Here is a 21,274-nt window from a genome sequence, read left to right as displayed (position 1 = left end):
AGTGGATTTTTAGAGCAGTGACACTTTTCTGTATGATGTTCTAATGGTGGATAGACGACATTATGCATTTGTCAAACCCATAGATTGATGTCACAGAAAGCATGAACCCTAATCAGCTATGGATTTTAGTTATAATGTATCAATATTGATTTATTAATTGTAACAGGGCTACCATACTAAGGCAAGATATTCGTAACGGGAGACACTGGGAGGAGGTGAAACTTTTTGCTCCATAATTTTTCTATAAACTGAACTCTGCTCTAAAAAACAAAGTCTACTAATAAAAATACCTTAAAAGTACTTTTATACAGAGAAAAAAATGTGACAATGAATATATATATGATCATGTATAACTGAAAAATTGTGTTCTACACTGGAATTCAACACAACATTGTAAATCGATTACGAATCAATAAAAAAAGTTTAAAAAAAGTAATTTCAAAAAGATAGATTGTAGTTAACCACAACAGAATAATATCCCAACAGGAAAAAAAAAAAAAAACCTGAGTATAACTTCTGTTACATAATCTGCCCCTACTTTGTGTCTGTAGTTATTTTCAGAAATTTCTTTTTATTTATCTCACATTTTATCCCATTAACCTTTAGTTAGTAATGATTGGGTGGTTAAAACAATAAAAAGTAAGTTTAGCAATTCCTTGTGGCAGATGTGTCAAATTGTGGGAGGCAGGTTGGAGCAGGAGAGCTGCCCCCACGTGACTGACAGGTTCCCTTCTTCCTGCCCACATCCTACCCGCTTTCCTCTCATTAGCTGGGTCCCACCTGGCGGCAGACAGCAGACAGGAACTAATGGTGAAAATGGGGTATAGTTATTGTGCTTTTAGCATTGTGCTAATGTCTTATTTTTACAGTATCTCTTTAAACCTCACATTTTGTAGCTGGGGAAACGGGACCTGGGAGGAGGGAAGGTCCATCTATATATATGGAGCCTGACTGCATGACTGCCAGGCGAATATGAATGTATATGACTCTGTCCCAGCCTGCCCCTCATCCACCGTGGGAGTAGGTGAGAAGGGGAGCAAGGTGGAGAAGCTGGTCCCAGCCCACGTGCCATTGAAGTGATCAGATAGCAGGACTAGGTATTTTAGCTGTGGTAGATAAAACCAGCTCACAGACCAGCCGCTGACCTTAAGAAGTGTTATCTCAGCACTTTTAATTCACTTAGACGCATGTATTATTGTATTCTGTATTATATGAGAACCATATTGTTCATTCAGTTAACTCTATTTCTAGTCTCATAAAGAAGAGTGATAGAATTCAAATGTAATATCTATTTGACTTTGGAAATAGCATCATATTATTTTAGTGGGAGTTAGCAGCTTCAGCTTCTTAAGTTTGTTTGCCTGGAGGCAATATTAGCATTTAGTTGCCTTCTGTAGCCGGCAGTTGCTTGTGATGCAGGGATAAGGACTTGGTCCCTGGCTGAATGGAGCTAATGTGATAGGCAGTGTTCACCCCAACTAACCCACAGAGCTGGTAATATACATGCTGAGGGTTAACAGTTGATTCTGTATAGACCATGGTTTTGGAAGTCAATTTGCTGTCTCATCTTGTGATGAATATTTAAGAGTTTGCAACTTTATCTCCTCTTATTTAAGAATTTTGAACTATATCTCCCCTTATTTAATTTGTGATTCTCATAAGGTTATAATGGGGGATGAGGACTAACACTTTTCCTTGTGTTCTTTTTCTTAGTATAAGAATTTTGTAAAGCAGCGAGTGGCAGAGTATTTTAAAAATCTTGATTAAATATTATGGATTGAATCCTAGGCCAAAGCAAAATATTTTCAAAATGTTTGAAAAATTCATCGTCACATAAGTTCTATTTAAAAATCACGTCATTTAAATGAAAATTCTTGTATACAGTTAGTTTAACACCTTGAAATATAACACATTCCTCATTGATCTTAGAATTACTTTGCAACCTACTTCACATTGTGTATGAGGCGAAATAAACTCAAAAGGATTAGCATGTGTTAAATTTTTTAATGTTAAATATAATTATATATTAAAAATAAATTTTTCATTTACTCCAAAATGTTTTGAATTAAACTTCTTTTGACCTAGTTTATAACTAGTGTGAGTAGATACTTTTTAAGGATACAACATACCTGTGACCTCTAAGATTAATTTTTATATCTTTATTTTACTTAGCAAGTCTACAGTAGTAGTAGAGGTTTGTTCTGGGGTTGATTCATATATTTGTTTTTCTAGTCATCCCACTATTTGACTAATTTATATATGGTGTTTTTCTGAATTTTCAACAATAGTCAGTATATATATGTGTATGTTTATATATTTATGATAGAAAAACAAACATGACCTTTGATCCTATCAGAGATAACGATCATCTCTCAGTTATATAAAAGATAAAGTCCATCTCTTAGTCATATAGGTAAGATTTACATCTTAGTCATATGTAGTTATAGATGTAAATATGTGCTTACTGCCAGATTATTGAAATATGTACATCCATACATGTATAACTTTGGAAGCAGAAGAGAGTCATGATGTTCTATGGAGTGGTTGTATCCCTTTAATGTCTCGCCGGGATCCTGCTGTAATTCTAGAGCTGGCACCTGGGTCAGGTTCACCCATGACATTTTCAGTTGCTCTTTCTCTTGTTTTCTTTTCTAGTTGACCTTCAAACAAAGTTCTTAGCCTCTTCTCAGCGGTTAATGTGATTTACTTCTTATGTCTGGAAGTCAGGATTGTTGCTGAATTCATTGTTTGAGTGGGGATTGAGGTTCTTCGTTTAGTGCCAAAATGTTCCCTGCTAGCAGAAAACTAAGCCCACCAACTGTAATTTCAAAGACTACTGGGTTTGTAGCTCATGGGCTTCTTAGATACCAGATCAAGTGACTGTTAGACTGTTCCTGGCACACCCCCTACATACTTGGTTCTCTATTGATTGTGATCCTAGTATCATTATAGCATCAATCAGTAGACAGATCAGTGGCACTGAGTCAGAAGAATTTAGTGCAGGAAGTAACCTGCCATTCTTTATGCTTTAAAGATAGTGTTATTAGTTTAACTTTGCAATTCTAATCTTTGTATTGAAGTGTATAATTTTTCTTAATTTTCAAAATAAGAAGTGCCATTGTGTGCTTTCTAGGGTTCTAAGGTTCACAGAAAATAGATTATTAACTATAGGTGAAAAGAAAATATCTAATGAGCCCCACATATGGCAATATTACAACTCTTCGTCCATCAGGGAGGAAATAGGTCATTGTTTCTTACATGGTGAGAAAGAATTGTTTTGTCATGGAAAAAGAAGATGTATTAGTTTAATTGAAAGTAATCTACAGATTCACAGATCTAAGGAACAAACTAGTGGTTATCACCGGGGAGAGGGAAAGGGGGAAGGGCAAGATAAGGGTAGGGAATTAAGAGGTACAGACTACTACATATAAAATAAATAACCTACAGAGATATTTTTTTAAAAGCCATTTACCAGTGAGTTGGCCTGGAGAACATTAGCACCAATGGTTTGAAAACCATCACGAGCCTCCCAAGCAAGACCAGGCTGGTTTCCTTAGATTCCTGTCTTTGTGCCTTTACCACCCTGACTTCAGCTTCTTCCCAGTAGGAAACAGTGGGAAAGCAGAGAAAGACTTTTAAAAATCAGCTTGTTAAGAATGAATTTTTCTTTATGGATATTGGTAACTTAAAGGTAGATCTAGTTTAAATAATTTTTAAAGCATGTAACTTCAGGTGGACACCAGCAGTTGTGCTGTTGTATGGCTGTGCAAATACCCTAAGAAATTTAATATTTTATCAAAAGTCACAACTCCAAAAATGAAACCTACTGACTTGTTTCTATGGTAACCACCACTGAAATGTGTCTAGCCAGTTTGTCTTCCCATAATTTTTCTCTGAGAGTTTCAGGGAGTTCATTAATTTTAACTTTCCTAACACTGTTAGATAGATAGATAGGTAGATAGATAGATGATAGATAGGTAGATAGGTAGATAGATAGATGATAGAGAAGTACAGATATGTGTACATTTTTCAATATTTTTCAATATTTTTATATATTTTATTTTATATATATGTATAAAAATATGTATATATTTTTCAAGTGAGATTATTGCAAAATTCCCTCGGATTCATATAGAATATGATTTCATCGTTATGCATGAATATGTTTGGCTATAGGATAAGCCCATTGTTTTATAAATTTAAATTAATAATGGAATCAGGTAAGTACTGATCTCTAAAAATGAAATGGTTCTTGCTTCCTCAGTGTTTTCTAGTATTTATGTTTGGAACTGTGGGATTCAGCACGTGCTGACTTCTGGAATGACCAATGTCCCTTTGCAATGAATTCATTCGGCTGTCCCTCCAAGTCCCTCCATAAGATGTGGATGTTCTTCTGCATCTCTCTCCCTCTACTGTCTTTGTTATTCACCAGGCCGTGAGTCTCCACTTAATGGAGTTCTGACCTGGATTTAATTAACCCTTCTTGTGGTCCTTCTTCCTTGTCAGAAGTTGTATGTAGTAAAGACAATGGAAGTCACAACCTTATTTATTTAGAGATCTCAGTATTTCCCAGCAGGGCCATTCAGGAAAGCTGACTACAGTGTAACCAAGGGATTCCATCACATTTTATATTTAAGATAAAAAGGCCTGTTGGTTTATTTGGAGAACTTCCCCACTTTTCTCTCAAGGCCTGAATGTGACAAAACAAACAGATGTGGTCAGATCGTCTTCTGGTGATGTAAAATGTGTGCTCACTGAGAGTATTAAGATTGTGGCAGAGCTCAGGGCACTTATCTAGTTAAATTCAAAGGGAAAGTATTTTGGAAGGCACAGTGGCAGGAAATAGATACTGGGGAAATGAAACTGCACTGGGCCCAGCAGTAGAGGAATCTCATTTAGTCCACAGGCATGACAGAAAATCCAGAGTGTCACTGAGCCTGTTAAGCACGGTTGGTCATTAGACTATTTAATTGCTTGCTGAGGAGGAATGAGTATTTCACTTAAAGCCCTTTGTCTGTATTTTCAGGTTCTCCCAGTCTCCCTAAATAAGGGCATTGGCACTCCTGGCTCATAGAGAATGGCTTTGCCATTTCACACATCCCACTGCTGTGGCAGAAGCGCATGCAGTCTTCAGCTTTAATCTGTAGTCTCAGGTCCTTCTGCAGGTACCCAAACAGTGACAGGTCCACAGTGTCCAGTGAGCTGGACATTGATGTTGTCCAGGACATCACAGAATCTAGGTTCTCCCATTTTCTGGAATCCCAGAGTCTCTCTTTTTGGCTGTGCCCTTTATAACTGCTGTATTCAGGCTTTACCATTTCTTCTCTGGGTAAACACAGTAATCTCTTTACTTGGCTCCTCCCAGTTTCCACTTATGGCCCCATCATTCTTCTTCCAGACTGCCAATCAGAATGGTCTTTCAAAAGGCAAAACTGAGTCTTGCCACGACTTTCTTAAAATCTTTCCAGACGTCTCTTCCTTAGCAGAACACATTTCCTCTACCAGGCACCTAATATCCCAGAGTATATTAAGACCTACATACCTTTCCAGTCAACACCCTTTTCCCCCTCCACCCCTTTTGTGCTCTAGGCAAACCTTTGCTTCCTGAGTGCTTTGTGCTGAATGCATGAATTCTTTCTGGGTCCTACTCTGCAGGCCTGAGCTCTCCCCAGGTCTCAGGTACATCTCTGTCCTAGAACTATTTTCTGGTGGTCAGTTGTCTTACCCTCCTCAGAAGGCTCTAAGCAGCTTGAAGACTGTTTCTTGTTTGTGTTTTAGCCAACACCTAGCCCAGCATCCGATACATAGTTAGTGCTCAATAGAAGTTTATTATATGAATGAATGAATGAGTGATCATATCACACACCAAGCAGAAGTGAAGGAGACGCTGCATTTGATTAGTACATAAAATAGGCTTGAGTTACAATCAATATGGATTTCAACAAGAGAGAGGCTGGTTGGTTGCTCAGGGTGGTCACTGTAAGGACATAGCCCTGGGGGATAGCCTCGGAACCGAAATCAGTTTTATTAGTTCCGGAGAGATGTGACTTGCAAGAATTGACTTTTAATTAAATTGATGACAGATTAATTCATAACGGAGATATCTTGACAGTGAAAAAGAGGCAGCACAACTGATTTGCTCAGGCCGTAATCCTCTTGGTCAGTAATTTCACTCAGGGGGCCAAATGTTAGAGCTGGCTAAGTTCTAATACGAGGAACTGGATTCCTTCTAATTGTCCCTAAGGGATTTTCCATCAAGCCGGATTATCTAGAAGAATGATTCTTTTCTTACTGAAGAGAAGTGACTCTAGATCAGTGGCTTTGCCGCAGTTCTTCATAGCAGTCAGAACCGCTCTGCCTTTGTAATCATAACAGCTAACATTTATTGAATGTTTACTACTGCATGTCAGGCCCCTTTGTAAAGGCTTTATCTACATTGATTCAATCTTCAAAGCCCTACGATGTAGTTACTATTCTTAGCTCCATTTTTACAAACTAGGAAACTGAGAACAAAGATGTTCAGTGATTTCTCTAGAGCTTCCTTGTGACAGGAGCTGGGATTTGAACTCATGCAGTCAGACTCCAGCATCTGTGCTGACGGGCCTTTGTACGAATGCATCCGGCATTTCTTGTGTTTGCTTCACATTACTTCATTTAATTTTCATAGCGACTCTTGCAAATGAAGTGTATTAAACAAGTCGTGTTTGGTTTCAAGCAGCAGGCTGACTTGAGTGGAAATGATTTAACTGTGTCTTGTAACTGAGCCGTCTTTGTGTCATGTGACCGGCTGTGATGCTGGGTATCCCAGTGGGTGTGGAAGGGCAGTTTTTCACGCCGGAAGAGGAACCGGTGATGGACAAACAAAAATCACACGAGGAAGCAGAAGTTGAGAAAGGTTAAGTTACTTGCCCGAGGTCACTCAGCTAGGGAATGGCAAAGGTAGAATTCAGAACTAGACTCCCTGCTTCCAAAACCATTCTGTGTTTGCTCTGATTTGTGTGAACTCTGTGCTCTCTGTGCGTCCTTTTTCTGCCCTCCTGCTTTGACAGATTATGGTATCATTGACCAAGATATCTTTGTCTTTGCTTCATTTTGGTTCTAAGGACACATTGTTCTCACCTCCTGTGAGCCTGTTTTCCAAATGTAGGGTGCATTGCTTTATTTAATCCTGAACTGTCTTTCAGGATAGTTATGTAAACAGCTAAGTTCATCTAATCATTTTACTACTTTCCACTTCAGCGAGTGAATTTTTTTTTGACCAGGCCCCAAATTCTAGAGAAATCTTTACTGAAGCCCTGTGACCAGATGAGAGCTTTTTCAGGCGAAGGTTTATGCAAAGCACTGGCCTTCATGGAAATTTGGTTCTTGCTCACTTGGGTCTCAGTTCATGAAAATGTTCATCAACTCAAGAAGCAGGTCAGAGAGCTTGTGATCTTCCTGTCACCTCACCACCCTACTGTACAGACTCTTCTCAGGGAGGGTGCTCTTTGGAAGACAGTCTCTACTTTGCACTTCTGAACCTGTTTATGAGGAAATGACAATATTTTTCAGTGTTTGCACCACCTCTGACTGAAGCGCTGATCCTTGATGTGTTTAGTTTTTTACATGTACTCATCTCTACATCAAAAACAGAGGAAGCCACAGGAAACTGCTGCCTGTATTTCCAGGAAATGTAACTACCTCACCTGCTCCCCAATCCGCACAGCCCAGAAGACCCCGGTGTGGGCGCTGGCATCGCTGATGAGGGTGGTGATAAGGAGCTGGGAGTATTCTCTTTCAGCCGCTCTGCCAGCAGAAGCCCAAAGAAGGCAGGCTCTTTAGTTTAGACCAGCAGGATAAGTCTGAATCTGATCCTCTAAACACACATTCTCTACACATGAACACTATGCATGAAGTGAGGTGTAACTCCAAACCAGAGATTTGGTGACCCTCACTCTTTCTGCTCAGGGGTGGCGCCTCCTGCTGGGTCCACGGGGCTATGTCTGGCGCCCCCTCTGACCACACAGAGATGAAACGGTCCTGGGAGAGAGCTCATGGCAGCCTTTGGATGGACTCGGGAGATCTAAAGACCACAAGGTGATGGACTTGGAAGGCATGATGCTAAGTGAAATAAGTCAGAGAAAGACATACTGTGTGATATCACTTACATGTGGAGTCTGAAAATATGTCAAACTGGTGAATATAACAAAAAGCAGCAGACTCACAGATACAGACAATAAACTAGTGGTTACCAGTAGGGAGAGGGAAGGGAGTAGGGGCAAGACAGAGGTAGGGGATTAAGAGGTACAAACTACTATGTATAAAATAAATAAGCTACAAGGATGTATTATTCAGCACAGGGAACATAGCCAATATTTTATAATAACTATAAATGGAGTATAACCTTTAAAAATTGTGAATCATTATATTGTACACCTGTAACTTATATATTATACATCAATTATATTTCAATTTAAAATAGCATGACCACTGACCATTCTTTAAAGGATGACTATAATAATGATCATGATAATAGCTAATATTTACTGAGTTGTGAATGTGGTGTACCAGACATTTTACTCAGGACCTAAGTGTGTCATTTAATTTAACCCTCACAGAAACACCTACAGGGATTTTCTGTGTTATCCCAATTTTTAGATGAGGCACCTGAGACTCAGAGATTGTTTCATATCTTATCCAAGATCACACAGCCAGTAACTTCAAACCCAGACCTATGTAATTCCAAGCCAGCACTAGAAGTTGTCGAGTAGATGTGACTGGGAGGGGAGCTGGGCTGGCAGCCTGGAAGCAGACCAGATCCATCCAAGCAGGCTGAAGACTTGTACCAAGGGCAGGCTTTGGTGTAGATCTGCCATAGTGACACTTACACGGAGGAAAGGATGGAGTGGTAGTCCAATAAATCCTTTACTACAGGGAATTTGTGTGTCTTCTGGGTGCTGTCCAACTTCCCGAGTGCAGGCATCCAAACACAAAGGGGTGGATTCTCATGTCATCATGATCCCAGCTTCCTAGCATAGCTCTCTTCTCTCATATTGTGACTAAAACAAGTATGAGAAATTGATGTTGTTTCAGCTTCTCCGTGAACTGAAACAAATTTGTGTTTAAGCATGAAATCTCCCATCTCATGGATCAAAAAAGAGGCTCTGGAAGAGAAACACCCATTAATATTTGAGGCTTAATGAAGGCTATCTAGTTAATAATACCTCTACATTGTTGCAAAAGGATATCATGTGGCTCCAAAGATACATCCCCATTAAAGCCAATAACAAAAAGTCAGAAAATGAGGCTAGAAATTAATCAAAGATATCAGGAAAATCATTTATGGACTTGCTAGAGACAGGCCATGAATGCGGTTTTGAACTTTCTGGCAGCTGTTGTGAAGATGGAAAGAGACATGTAGTATAAATTGATTCTCAAAACCTAAAAGGAGAAAAGGTCTCAGAATTTTAGCAGAAAAAGAGTTTGCACCCCTACACAGGTGGTGGTTAGTGTTGGTTTAAAGCTGTTGGCCTGCGGCTCCCTGTCCACCTCTCCACATTTCACTTACTTTTAGGATTAAAAGCCCACACAGTGTGATTTATCATCTGTCCACTTCTGGATTATTTCAAGGCTGATAATCTGGTTTGTGTATTATCCATGTCTTCCTCTCTCTTTCCTTCTGGGCCTGTTTACATCTCCTGGACGTTTCTTTTCTCATTAGCATTTCTGCTGAATGATAAGCAGGGAAAATAAAAATAAACACACAGCTTTAGCCATCATTTTTGCTATTAACAGAGGTGGTTTTAATGCTTTCTTAGCTAATGGGAATTTCAAGAGTGATCTCTCCCTGTTGTCTTAGAGCTCAGCCCGCCCCTGTCTGTGCTTAGCGACCTCTACCTGGGCCCCAGGTGAAGGCATGCAGGGATGGAGACCTGCAGAGGGAATTTTGACCTCATTATACCCCAGGTAAAGCCACTCTTAGTGAATATAGAGCAGAAAGGATGGAAACTTGTATTTGTTTGCTAGAGCTGCCATGACGAAGTACCCCAGACTGCATGGCTTAAACAACAGACATTTCTATTTCTGTTTCTAGGCTGGAAGTCCTAGACCAGGATGTCAGCAGGATGGATTTCTTCTCAGGGCTTCTCTCCTTGGCTTGTGGATGGCCAAAGAGCACATGATCTTCCCCCTGCCTGTGTCTGCGTCCTAATCTCCTCTTCTTATAAGAGCATCAGTCATATTGGATTAGGGCCCACCCTGGTGACCTCATTTAACCTCAAATACCTCTTTAAAGGCTCTATCTCCAAATACAGTTGCATTCTGACTTACTGGGGGTTAGGGTTTCAACAGTTCAGCCCATGACAAAACTGCTGATGAAAACAAGATGTTTGCATTACCTGGATTTGAATATTACGAGTTTCTTTCCTCTCCAATTATAAAGAATTGAAGGTCTTGCAAGGCACCCTTGTTGTATATTTGTGCCCTTAAAAGGCTTGGATCACAGTCAGGGTTTTTGTGTCTGTGTGTGTTTTCTCTTTTGGATCAAATATACTGCAGCTATTGAAAGTTTGAAGATCAGTGCATTTCCTCCTGTTCAGAAAATAATAATGCCCAGCTTTCACTAGAATTCTTTTCATCTCCAAGGCTTTCTTAAATATTGACTAATTAAGCAAAAAATAGAGGAAGTCTGGCTAAATAGCCTCACTTTGAGGACCATTCCAACGGACTCAGAATACACAGTGATTTGCTGTGTCTTTGAAAACTGAAGTAACTAGAAATCTTTTATTATTGTCTATAATAGCAAGTGGCATGTCTTATTATGTTTAGCAGCTGACGTATCAAATTGTATTTTAGTTGGTTGTTATACATGAAATAGCAGGATATGAGTAGACTAAAAATGAGAATTTACTGCCCTGGGACATGGGATAGCTGACATCTAGAGGTTGCCATGACAACTCATCAGGATGTTGCTTTGTAATCTTTTGGATTAGGTTCCAGCCCAAGGTCACTGGATTGGAATTGGAGGGAGGATTGGTAACTGGATGTGAATGTTGTACCTTTACTAAGTGGTTTTTGAATTGGCAGTTTGGTCATGTTGCTAGGTCAAATAGAAATGACACTGAGGGAATATTTAAATTCTTCAGAACCTAGACAAGGTCACATTTGTCAGCGAGAATATTCAGATGGAGTAGTCTGAAACTCAGCAGCTGGAAGACAGGATTTCCTGCCTTTGGTCAGTGGATAGAAGACTATGCAAGTATCTCTTAATATATGTGCACCCCTGAACTGTTCTGTGTAAATGAAACATTGGGAAATTAAACCTTTTTTATAATTGTCTTCTGTTAAAAAATTGGAACTGATCATCCCCGAGAAAGCAATTTGGCTGCAAAGCAAAGCAAGCTGCTTTCTGGTGTTCCGTATCCTCCATCTCAGCCGGAAATGGCCTGTAGGGTGTGGAATTTGGAGCAGGGAAGGGAATTGGGCAGAGTGAGGAAGGAAGCAGTTGGAAAACAGGGTACCGCATTTTTCACCCCTCATGTTGGCTTTGGCCACAGGTACCACATCTCCCCTGTGACAGTGTGCATCCCAGACATGCTCGTCACCAGGGATGAGCAGTGGAAGCAGCCTGGAAACTAAAGGACTCTGTTCTGAGCTCAGATCCAAGGTCTGCCATGAACTGTGTGATCTTGGACAAAACACATTTCCACTCCAGGTTCCCCCTCAGAAATGAGGAGGTTACGTTTCCTCTGATGTCAGGTTCTGCATGACTGGGGCCAGGTCGCTACTCTTCTGTTCTTTGCCACTAAGCTGACTTTTCCATCATCACTTTGCAGCAGAATTACCCTTCCCCAGTTAGTGGACCTCCTGATAATTAAGAGAGAGCAGAGTGGTTCCTCAGCATCCTCATATATTGTAGGTTTCATTTATGAAGCAATGACTGCCATGCAGTGAGAAGATGAAACCCCAAACAGGAAACAACCAGTTCCAGTACATTTTCCCACTACCTCTGTCATCAGCTTCAGCTTAGCTGACATTTACTGAGCATTTCTGTATGGAGATGGTGCTAAGCACTTTATATACACAGGCCATTTAATCCTTACAACAAATACACATATATGTATGTATGCAATAATATAAAATTGAGCATTTGCTATGTACCAGATGTTATGCTGAATCCTCTTGATAATCCAACAGCATAGATCAGTTAACCCCCACAACAGAGGTAGTGTCATCAATTAGCTCCGTTTTTACAAATAAGGAAACTGAGTCATAGCTAGTGACTGGTGGAGCAGGGATTTGAACCCAAGTGGTGTGGCCTCAGATCCCTGTCTCATAATCTCTCTGCTGTGGTTCTCCACACTCATGTGACACAACAGTCACCTGGGGAGCTTTTAAAATATGGATCCCTAGCCCCATTCCAGGCCAGTCAGAATCTCTGGGGTTGCAGCCTGCACCTGGGTTTGCTGATAAGCAGCCCAGGCTGGGAACCACTGCCCCAGATGGAACACTTGAGTCATGTGACTGGGAGGTTGTGTGCGGCCCCACAGCCAGCAGATGACTGACCAAGGCCTCGCCTCCAGGCTGCTTACCCTAAAGCCGAGTCCTTTGATGGCACAGTTGTCGACATTCCAGTGATTATTGTTGCTCTCTGGGCCTGTACCTGGTTCCATCATGCCTGGTTTCCCTTTCCTAGTCTAAATCCCAAAGCCTCAAGTTCATTTAGAGCCTTTTACGGACTGTGTAATAGATCACATTATGGTAATCAAAGAAAATGAACCAAAGCAGTGATTTCCCACTTAACAGTATCAGCCAACTTGGACTCACCACCATCACCATCTTTCCTGTCGGTCGTGCTCATTCCTCACTGAGCCAAACTTTCCACCAGTAGAGTCTGGGACAGTGGTTCCAAAACCTTGGTGCACATTGGAATCACCTGGGGATCTTGAAACACCACGGACATCTGGCTCCCACCCCAGACGTTCTGATTTGATTAGTATGGAATGTGACCTGGGTGGTGGGATTTTTTAAATCTCTCCAGGTAATTCTGATGTGCAGCAGAGTTTGAACCAGTGGTTTGAGAACTTGGTCTGTAACTTCACAAGCATGTTGACTATGGAAGCATCTCTGTGGCCTGATCTCACTTTTTACCTCTGACGGTGTCTCACCTCTGCCCTCTGTTGCCTTTTAGCCAGCATGATTAATTTGCATTTAATTCTGCTCAGTTCACTACCTGACTCAAAATTCTACATTGCTGTCGAGTGACAGTTTCTCCCCAAAAGTTGTTCTCATGCTTAGGCTCTTGGAGAAATACTGGTGACATGCCTGTGAGATCTCTTTGTAAGGTTCTCAGCCTCTTTGGACTCCTGATTTTCACTATGAGATGTATTTCTTTTGAAACTGTTTTAAACAGTTTAAAACATTTTTACGATTTCAATACACATTGCTTTTTTCTTCCAAGAGTAAGATAAACACCTTTTCCACATAATGCTCTAGAATAATAAACCACTTCTGGGTCCTTTCCCAAAACAGTTGACCATCGGATTCACTAATGGGAGACAGCTGAAATGGCTGCTGTGCTTAACAGTTGATGAAATCTTACAGATAGAAATATGGTGCAAATTGGAGATCATGTAAGGAAGAATTGACTCAGATTTTCTCAGTTTAGGAAAGTTGGATTAACTTATCTACTAGAAAATACAGTTGGATTATAAAGACGTATTAAAAGAGAAGGGTGAATGTGTTGACAAGTCTGCAAATGTACTTGATTAATCTGGAAATTCATTTTGCAGTAGGTACTGGGTCTTAAATTGAGATTTTTTTTTTAAGATGACAGAAATGTTTGGTGGATAAAAGGAGGCAGGTAATTTGCAAGTGGAGCAACTTTTGGCAAAAGTGGGGGGATGGGGAATGAGGTGTAGCTAGGCTGGTGGGAAAGGTATAAACTGGGTGCGTCAGATGGTGAGGAAGGATGCTGAGGTGTTGTATGAGATTTCAGAACAGGAAGACTTTGGAAGAGCTGAAAAAATATGGTATGGTAGAAGGAGTCTGTTTTCCGTTGTGTGGTGGTTGAAGCCCAGTTGGTCTGTAATTGCATTGGTGCTGTGGATCACTGAACAAGGCTGGAAGTTTGGGTTGGTCATTATGCTTTTCTGGAGAGTAAAGCTTTTGAAATTAACTCTGCTTCTTGAGGTTGAAAATTTTCTCATCCTGATGTCTTGTCGACGTCTCGTCTCGCCGCTGTAATCCCCAGGAAGAGAAAAGGAGTTAGGACGCCTCTCCTTTGACATGAAGGGTCAGCGCAAGCAGGGGGCTGTCACGGTTGTTTCTCTTTGTTCGGGAATTAAAACACGTGAGCGAGTGGTTCCACCCCTTGTTTTGTGTGCTGTTTTCCTCCGATATTTCCTAATTTTTCCCATGACGTTTCAGCCTGTTTCTTCACAAGATTGTAAGGCCTGAAAGACCCCATTGTTTTACAGGAGCGTGAGCTGGGCACATTTGCTGATCTGGCTGGCCAGGGTCTGAGTGTGGGTGGGACGTGTCTGAGGAACATGCAGACGGAGGAATGTGCAGGGTGTATTCCTGACGGTGCCAAACACTTTCTGCTTATCAGGAGTTACTAGGGTGCCTTTTACTTCATAGAAGGTGCTGTACTTTAAAAATATTTGTCGCAAACCAGAATCTGCCCTGGTTGAGAGAAATTGGGACAGTGCATGAGGCTAAGGGATAAGTTTCTTAATGGAAAATCAAATGGATGAAGGCCTTATCCAAACTTCACGTCATCTTCACGTGAAGGCAAACTTTTGTTCTTGGAACACACACGCGTGCGCGCGCACACGCACACACACACACACTCACACTTCTGATGGCCTGCCCAGGGTTTATGTGAGCTCTTGTTCCACTTTCTCCTTTTCACCCACCCTGACCATTCTATTTATTTATTTACTTTTATTTTGTTTGTTTTGGGGGAGGGTGATTGAGTTTACTTACTTATTTATTTTACTTTTTTTAAATTGAACTATAGTCAGTTTGCAGTGTGTCAGTTTCTGGTGTACAGCACAATGCTTCAGTCAAACATGAATATACATATATTGATTTTCATATTCTTTTTCACTGTAAGCTACTACAAGATATCAAATATAGTTCCCTGTGCTATACAGTATAAACTTGTTTATCTATTTTACATATACCAATAACTGCAAATCTCGAACTCCCAGTTTATCCCTTCCCAACCCCTTCCTTCCTGGTAACCATAAGTTTGCTTTCTATGTCTGTTTCTGTTTTATAAATAAGTTCGTTTGTCTTATTTATTTTAATTTAATGGAGATACAGGGGATCGAACCGAGGACCTTGTGCATGCTAAGCATACACTCTACCTCTAAGATATACCCTCCCCACAACCATCCTATTTAAAATGGCAGCCTTCCTCTTCCACCTGATTTCCAATTCTTCTGACCCCAGTCAATACTTTTCCATTGCACCTATTGCCTTATAACAAAAATAACTTTATTTTGTTATGTTTCTGATTTATGTTTATTGTCTGCGTCCCCCTACTAGACTCTAGATTCCACAGAGGTAGAGGATTTTGTCTATTTTCTTCACTGATATAGCCCAAGTCTCAGAACAGTGCCTGACACATAGTAGGTGTCAGTAAATATTGTTGCATGAATTAGTGAATGAACACCATGTGTCTCAGATTTAGGTCCTGGCCTCTTTAATTCTAAATCACTAGTGAATCTTCAAACGTTTTCTGCAGTTTTGTTTCTCAGCTTCACTGGTTTTAGAATGATGGGGGATGATATCTGTCTTTGGTTAAAGTTTGGGAATGACTTGAGGATCCTAAGTAGAAGGGACACCAGAGTATTGCTCTTAGATTTACATTTGGATCTCAAAGGCTCTGCACCAGTAGTCTTCAAACTCTGGTCTACAGAAGTTCCCTGGAGATACTTGAGGGACTGTGCAAACGTTTAATTTGCATTTTATTTTTTTATAAATTTTGAACATTTTTAAACAACCATTGTTTAAAAACATGCACATTTAAACATGTTCCATACCAAATTTGAACACATTGGGACAACTGACCCATTGAATTGGACTGTCAAATTAACCTTGAAATTAAGTGTTTTCTGCTGTTTTGGATTATATATGTATTTGAACTTGTTATGAGTTGTTGGTAAGGAAGTCTGTACCAGTATTCTTCCGATTCCAGCCTGATCATAAGTTGAACAGGCAAATTCCTCATGTGACATGTGTTCTGCATGCTCAGTTACATGCTAGGCAGGGCTAGGGAGCCTCTGTTGGGTGTAGGCTTCTGTGTGTGTTAATGGCCAGTTGTACAGTAAGTGAACACAGCACCCATCACTTAGTGATATATATTCGGTTTTAGGGTCCTGTATCCCCACTCTATGTATTGGATGCTTCTTGACTAAATTATTAAATCAATTAATTGTCAGATTATCACTAGTGATTATAATTTGAAATAAAAAATCTTAACGATTGCATTTTTTCAAGCTTTTAGGGGAGTTTGAGGCATATCATGAGATTACAAAGTGAATTGCTAAAGAACTGTTGTCATTTCCAATATAACTATTCCTTGCTGTGCCAATCCACACATTTCCAAAATTTGGGTACAGAATTTCCCAGAGTGAGTTCCAGTAGCAAAGGATACAGTATTATTCTTGTCAGTTCAGTTTCTGAGTTTCAGATCATAAGTAGTAAGAGTAGCAGATAGCAAGCGAGTCATCTGAAAATGTGTCTGAATCTGTTTGGTCTTAGAGTTGAGCAAGTCATACCTTTAGTGATCTGTGAATATCAGGATTTTCTTAACACGAGACAACCAGATACAAACACGAAAGTACACTGTGTGCTACATCAGTTTTAAAAGTCAGTTCGTAAGACAACTACAATCTGAAAGCGCCCCCCCCACACCCCGCTATCTCAAAAGTGCCACTGAATATTTCATAGGAAATAGTTACGTTGTATTTTATGGAACATTTACCGGACCTTCTTTCATATCGTTCTGTTAATACACTTAACGCTTTGTGGTCATTTGTAATTCTGTCTCTTGCACTCTGTTGAGCCCCTTGGAAGGAAGACTGGTGTCTCATTCATGCCAGTGCCTGGTGTTGCCTGGCACATGGTGGATCCCCTGCATCTGTTTATTAAACGGCATTGGATTCCACCACAGAGGGAGGTGGGCTTGGAAGGAGCAGTACAGCCTTGTATTAAATGCACAATCAGTAACTTTTCACACTAAGCACAAGTTTTAACATGAAAAACATGTTGGATGGTTCCATGGTTCCTTCTTCATCTCTCGTGTACAGTTATTTAAAGTTTTCTGAATTCTTTCTAGAAATATCTTTTGACTCCGACCCTTCCATGCCATCCCACGGCCAGGCCAGGTCTACTGTCCTGGTTCTGAAGCCTCATCTTTCTCTTCTTCCTTTTCCTGGACCCTGGAAGCAGCCTCTCCTGGACCCAGCCCTCCCTCTGCTTCTGCACATCCTTGCTGCACTTGTCTCCTACTAGCACAAGTCCCAGCAAGTACTTTGGCTGAGACTGCCTGCAGGGCCAGATGTAAACCCAAGCTGTCCAGGACAGTGTCTACTGGCCACACAGGGCTCTTGAGCTCTTAAAATGTGGCCAATCCAAACTGAGATATGTTATAGGCATAAAACCCACACCCTGTTCTAAAAAGATTAGTATGGAAAATATAAAACATCTCATTAATAATTTGTGTATTGTTTACGTGTCAAAATGATAATATTTTGGGTTAAGTAACATATCATTGAAATTAATTCCTTCTGTTTCTTTTTACTTTTTTTTAATGTGGCTACTAAAAAATTTGAAATTGTGTGTCTGGTTCCCATAAGATTTCTGCTGATCAGTGCTGGTCTAAGCTGTATCATGGCATTTAAGTATCTTATAACTTGACCTCAGTTTCCTCTTCAGCCCCATATTCCAGACCTTCCTGCCTTCCTCAGAATTTCTCATAACCCCAGAACTCACCAAGCCTATTTATACTTATGGTTTGTTTTTTTTTCCCTCTGTTCCTTCATCCTGAGCTGTCTTTCCCTTTCTTTGTTAGCTATAAAATGCCTGCTCAGATTTTAGGACCTGACTTAATTGTCCCATGCTGGTGAAGTTTTGCCCCATTTCCCCAGACAGAATTAGCCTCTTCTCCCCATGGCAGGCTTGTGGTACCTCTGATATTGTGCTGGCCTTGCCATGCTGCCATTAGGTGTCTTCTTAACTAGGCTTCTCAAGGGAAAAGGCTGCAATTTATTCCTATGATGACCCCTGAGGGCAGTACCTGGTGTGTATTAGACATGTAATTGACATTTATTAAATTAATGTATGAATTAATTTCATCCTACAGCACACACTGCTGTTTTCTACCTGCATCCAGCCTTGATCATCTGAACTATTGGCCATGCAAAAAATGGGATGCTGAGGTGGACAGCCCTGGACCTCTAATACATAACCCCAATTTCAGATTTTTGTGCTCAATAAAATGGCCTCTTTGTTCTCATTAGTTGACTTATAGCAATTAAAAAATTATACATTTGAATTTACGAAATCCATGGATATTGTACAGACTAAGAGTATAAAATGGCATACAATTTATTACTTTTACTACTTTGTTTACAGGATTTCACATAAGATTTTGCTTGCTTGAAGATTTCACCTCTAAACAGATTGGAAAGCCACTGTCCTAATCCTAAATTTCATTTACGTTTCCATTCCAGAGGTTTCTTTTTAGTTTTGATATGGTGGTGTCTAGTATCACACAAGTTCACATAGAGTAAGGATTCTCAACTCTAACTGCCTAATAGCTACAGCTGGGAAGCTTTCAAAAATTCTGATGCCAGGCCGACCTGCAGGGATCCTGGCATACTTGGGCTCGGGGGGCACCAGTATTTAAGAAAAGCATAAGGACCTTGTAACAGTTGGACTCTGCAGTGCTTAAAGAGCCAGGCAGACTGTGACAATGTTGAAGTTGTGAAGTGTTCATTTTTCTTTTTTTTTTATTAATGATACTGTGAGTGAAGTTAAGAGATCTTAAGTTTGTACTGTGATTTGGGGATCAAAAAAACGGCATTTAATTGAACCCATCTTCTGTGGACAATTTCTTAAGTCTTCTGAAATTGAAAGTTCCTTTTTTTTTGTCATTCTCTAAAACCTACATGCAGCAGAATTTTAATGTCCCTTGTTGGTAGAAATAGCTACAAGAGACATGTTTCAGGGCTGACAAGGGCAGTGGGTGTAAGAGATCTGCTCAGGTGGTGACCTCCCGGCATCCTTGTTAGCCTGGATAAACAGCCCTCCCCTGACGGAACCTCCCTAGCTCTGCCATGTTGATAAAATTGGACATTCTGCTTAATTACTTTTTAATGATATTCTTCCTTTTGTTCTTGGTGGGAAACCAGATTCTTTTTTTAAGGTGTGGGAAAGAATTTAATTTCCTAATTCAGTAAAATGGGCTGGTAATACGCATATAGTTCTTGTGGGAAGAGGGGGGAAATGATCTAATTTCTGGTTATCAAATGTCTCTTCTTAAATTTTTTTAAAAATTATGAAGTGCCTGAAATTGTGTAAAGGAGAAAACCTGGGATAAATACTTGGGAGACATTGTAGGGAAAGTGTATGAATTCCACCAGCCTGTCCCATGTCACTACTGTATGCTATTTAAATGCCGACGTAAATAAGCGTAAGTTTTGCAGATCATCAGTTTGGTGACAATGGCTGTGTGCTCTTATTCTTCTGAAGCGTCGGCTCTTTCAGCTTGGGCTCTGTAGGAAAAGAAGAAAGGAAAATACACACTTGGGATTGAATCCTTTAGGGCAGAAAAAGGAATAGGATCCTTTAGTTGACTTGGGTATTTGCAGCCAGTATGTCATCTGTGTGAGGCTGATGTCATGCGGATTGAATGCAGAGGCAAACTTAGGGGCGTGTGTGTGTGTGTGTGTGTGTGTGTGTGTGTGTGTGTGTGTGTGTGTGTTTTAAAGCCCCACTCCCAGAATATGGAGTGAGTGTGACGGACACCACAACCACCCCTGGATCTGTCAAGAATGTCCCTATTTTTAACCTCCTGGATCAAGTGTCAGCACTCCATAGGAGATGAGGAAGGGGGCAGAGACCACGTGGGACGGATGCGGATGGTGACCGGCCCGCTGGCGTGTTTACAATACAGCTGTGCGTTCTTAATGGCTCTGCCGCTGCCACGTCAGGTAAAGTTTTCTTTGCACGTAATGAATGGCAGAGAATTCTTTAGCTGAGGGAACCTAAGGAGTCGGGAAGCGGAAAGGGGAAGGGCAGAACGGAAAAGAGAGAAAAAGAAACACACAACTCCAGAGGGAGATGGTCTGTATTTTGCAGTTGCTTGTGTGGATAGAAACCAGATGGTGAGCTGGAACAGCTCTGGGCTCACTGAGGAGCCAAACATATGGTTAATGGTCGGGAGAAACAGCTCTCCGAGCCAGGGCTTTGCTGACTGCTTCATATTACAGATTGTTACAGTGTGTCATTACATTGCCAACCTAAGTGCTTAATACCCACTGCGGGCGGGCGCTGGGCATCCACTCACAAGAAAGACTTTGAGCTCTTTGCTGGCCCGGGATGCAGAAGTGACATCATAGGGAGGCTTAAAATGTCTGGTGTTGGGAGGTAGGGAGCACGGTAATTTTGTAGTGGAAACAACATTTTTTTTCTTTTCTTCTTTTTTTTAATGAGCCACGCCTTCACTCCACTGAACTCTGCTGTTTTACTGAGGACCCTTTTATGTGATTGTGTATGTGTGTGCCTCTTTCTTTCTCTCTCTCTCTCTCTCTCTCTCTCTCTCTCTCTCTCTCTCTCTCTCTCTCACACACACACACACACACACACACACACACACACACAATTCCCTCAGGCAGAAGTCTACGACCCAGACCTTGTCCCCCTACTTTCACCTGGACACCCCATCCTTGCCCTCCCAATCCCCACATTTGAAGTTTCTGTTGGGGGAGCTCAGGGCAACAGCAGGCCTGTGTTATCTAAGGAACTGCTGAGCCCATTCATCTGCTTTTCACGGCCCGCTTCCTTTTATTTTTAGCCAAATCCGTCAGGCCTGACAGGCGGGTAATTTGAGCCAGAGGAAGGGCAGCGCTCCAGGTCCTTTCCACAAAGCAATTCTTCTCCTCCCTCCTGGGAGGGCTCCAGACTTGGCCTGCTTCAGGCAGATGGATTTGTTGAGTCATGTGAGATCATTTACACAAAAACACAGTGAGGCAGTGGAAATTGAAAAAAAAAAAAAAAA

At 40.9% G+C, this 21,274-nt stretch overlaps 1 protein-coding gene across 5 annotated transcripts in view; it reads left to right on the top strand.

The window, feature by feature from the left end:
• The window catches only part of BACH2 (BTB domain and CNC homolog 2), a 322,272-nt gene that overhangs the window by 47,464 nt on the left and 253,534 nt on the right, over positions 1 to 21,274 (top strand). For 2 of the 5 annotated variants that reach the window (XM_032484603.1, XM_032484599.1), the window contains exon 1: positions 19,995 to 20,207. The exons of the other annotated variants lie outside the window; for them this stretch is intronic. The gene's annotated coding sequence lies outside the window, so the exon portion shown is untranslated. Of the gene's footprint in view, positions 1 to 19,994; positions 20,208 to 21,274 lie in introns of those variants that run through there. 5 annotated transcript variants of the gene reach the window in all.

The sequence above is a fragment of the Camelus ferus genome, chromosome 8 (genome assembly GCF_009834535.1).
Source record: "Camelus ferus isolate YT-003-E chromosome 8, BCGSAC_Cfer_1.0, whole genome shotgun sequence".
In the NCBI taxonomy this organism is placed as follows: domain Eukaryota; kingdom Metazoa; phylum Chordata; class Mammalia; order Artiodactyla; family Camelidae; genus Camelus; species Camelus ferus.
Note: the sequence above shows the minus strand (reverse complement) of the source record. Positions and strands in the feature narration are given on the sequence as shown.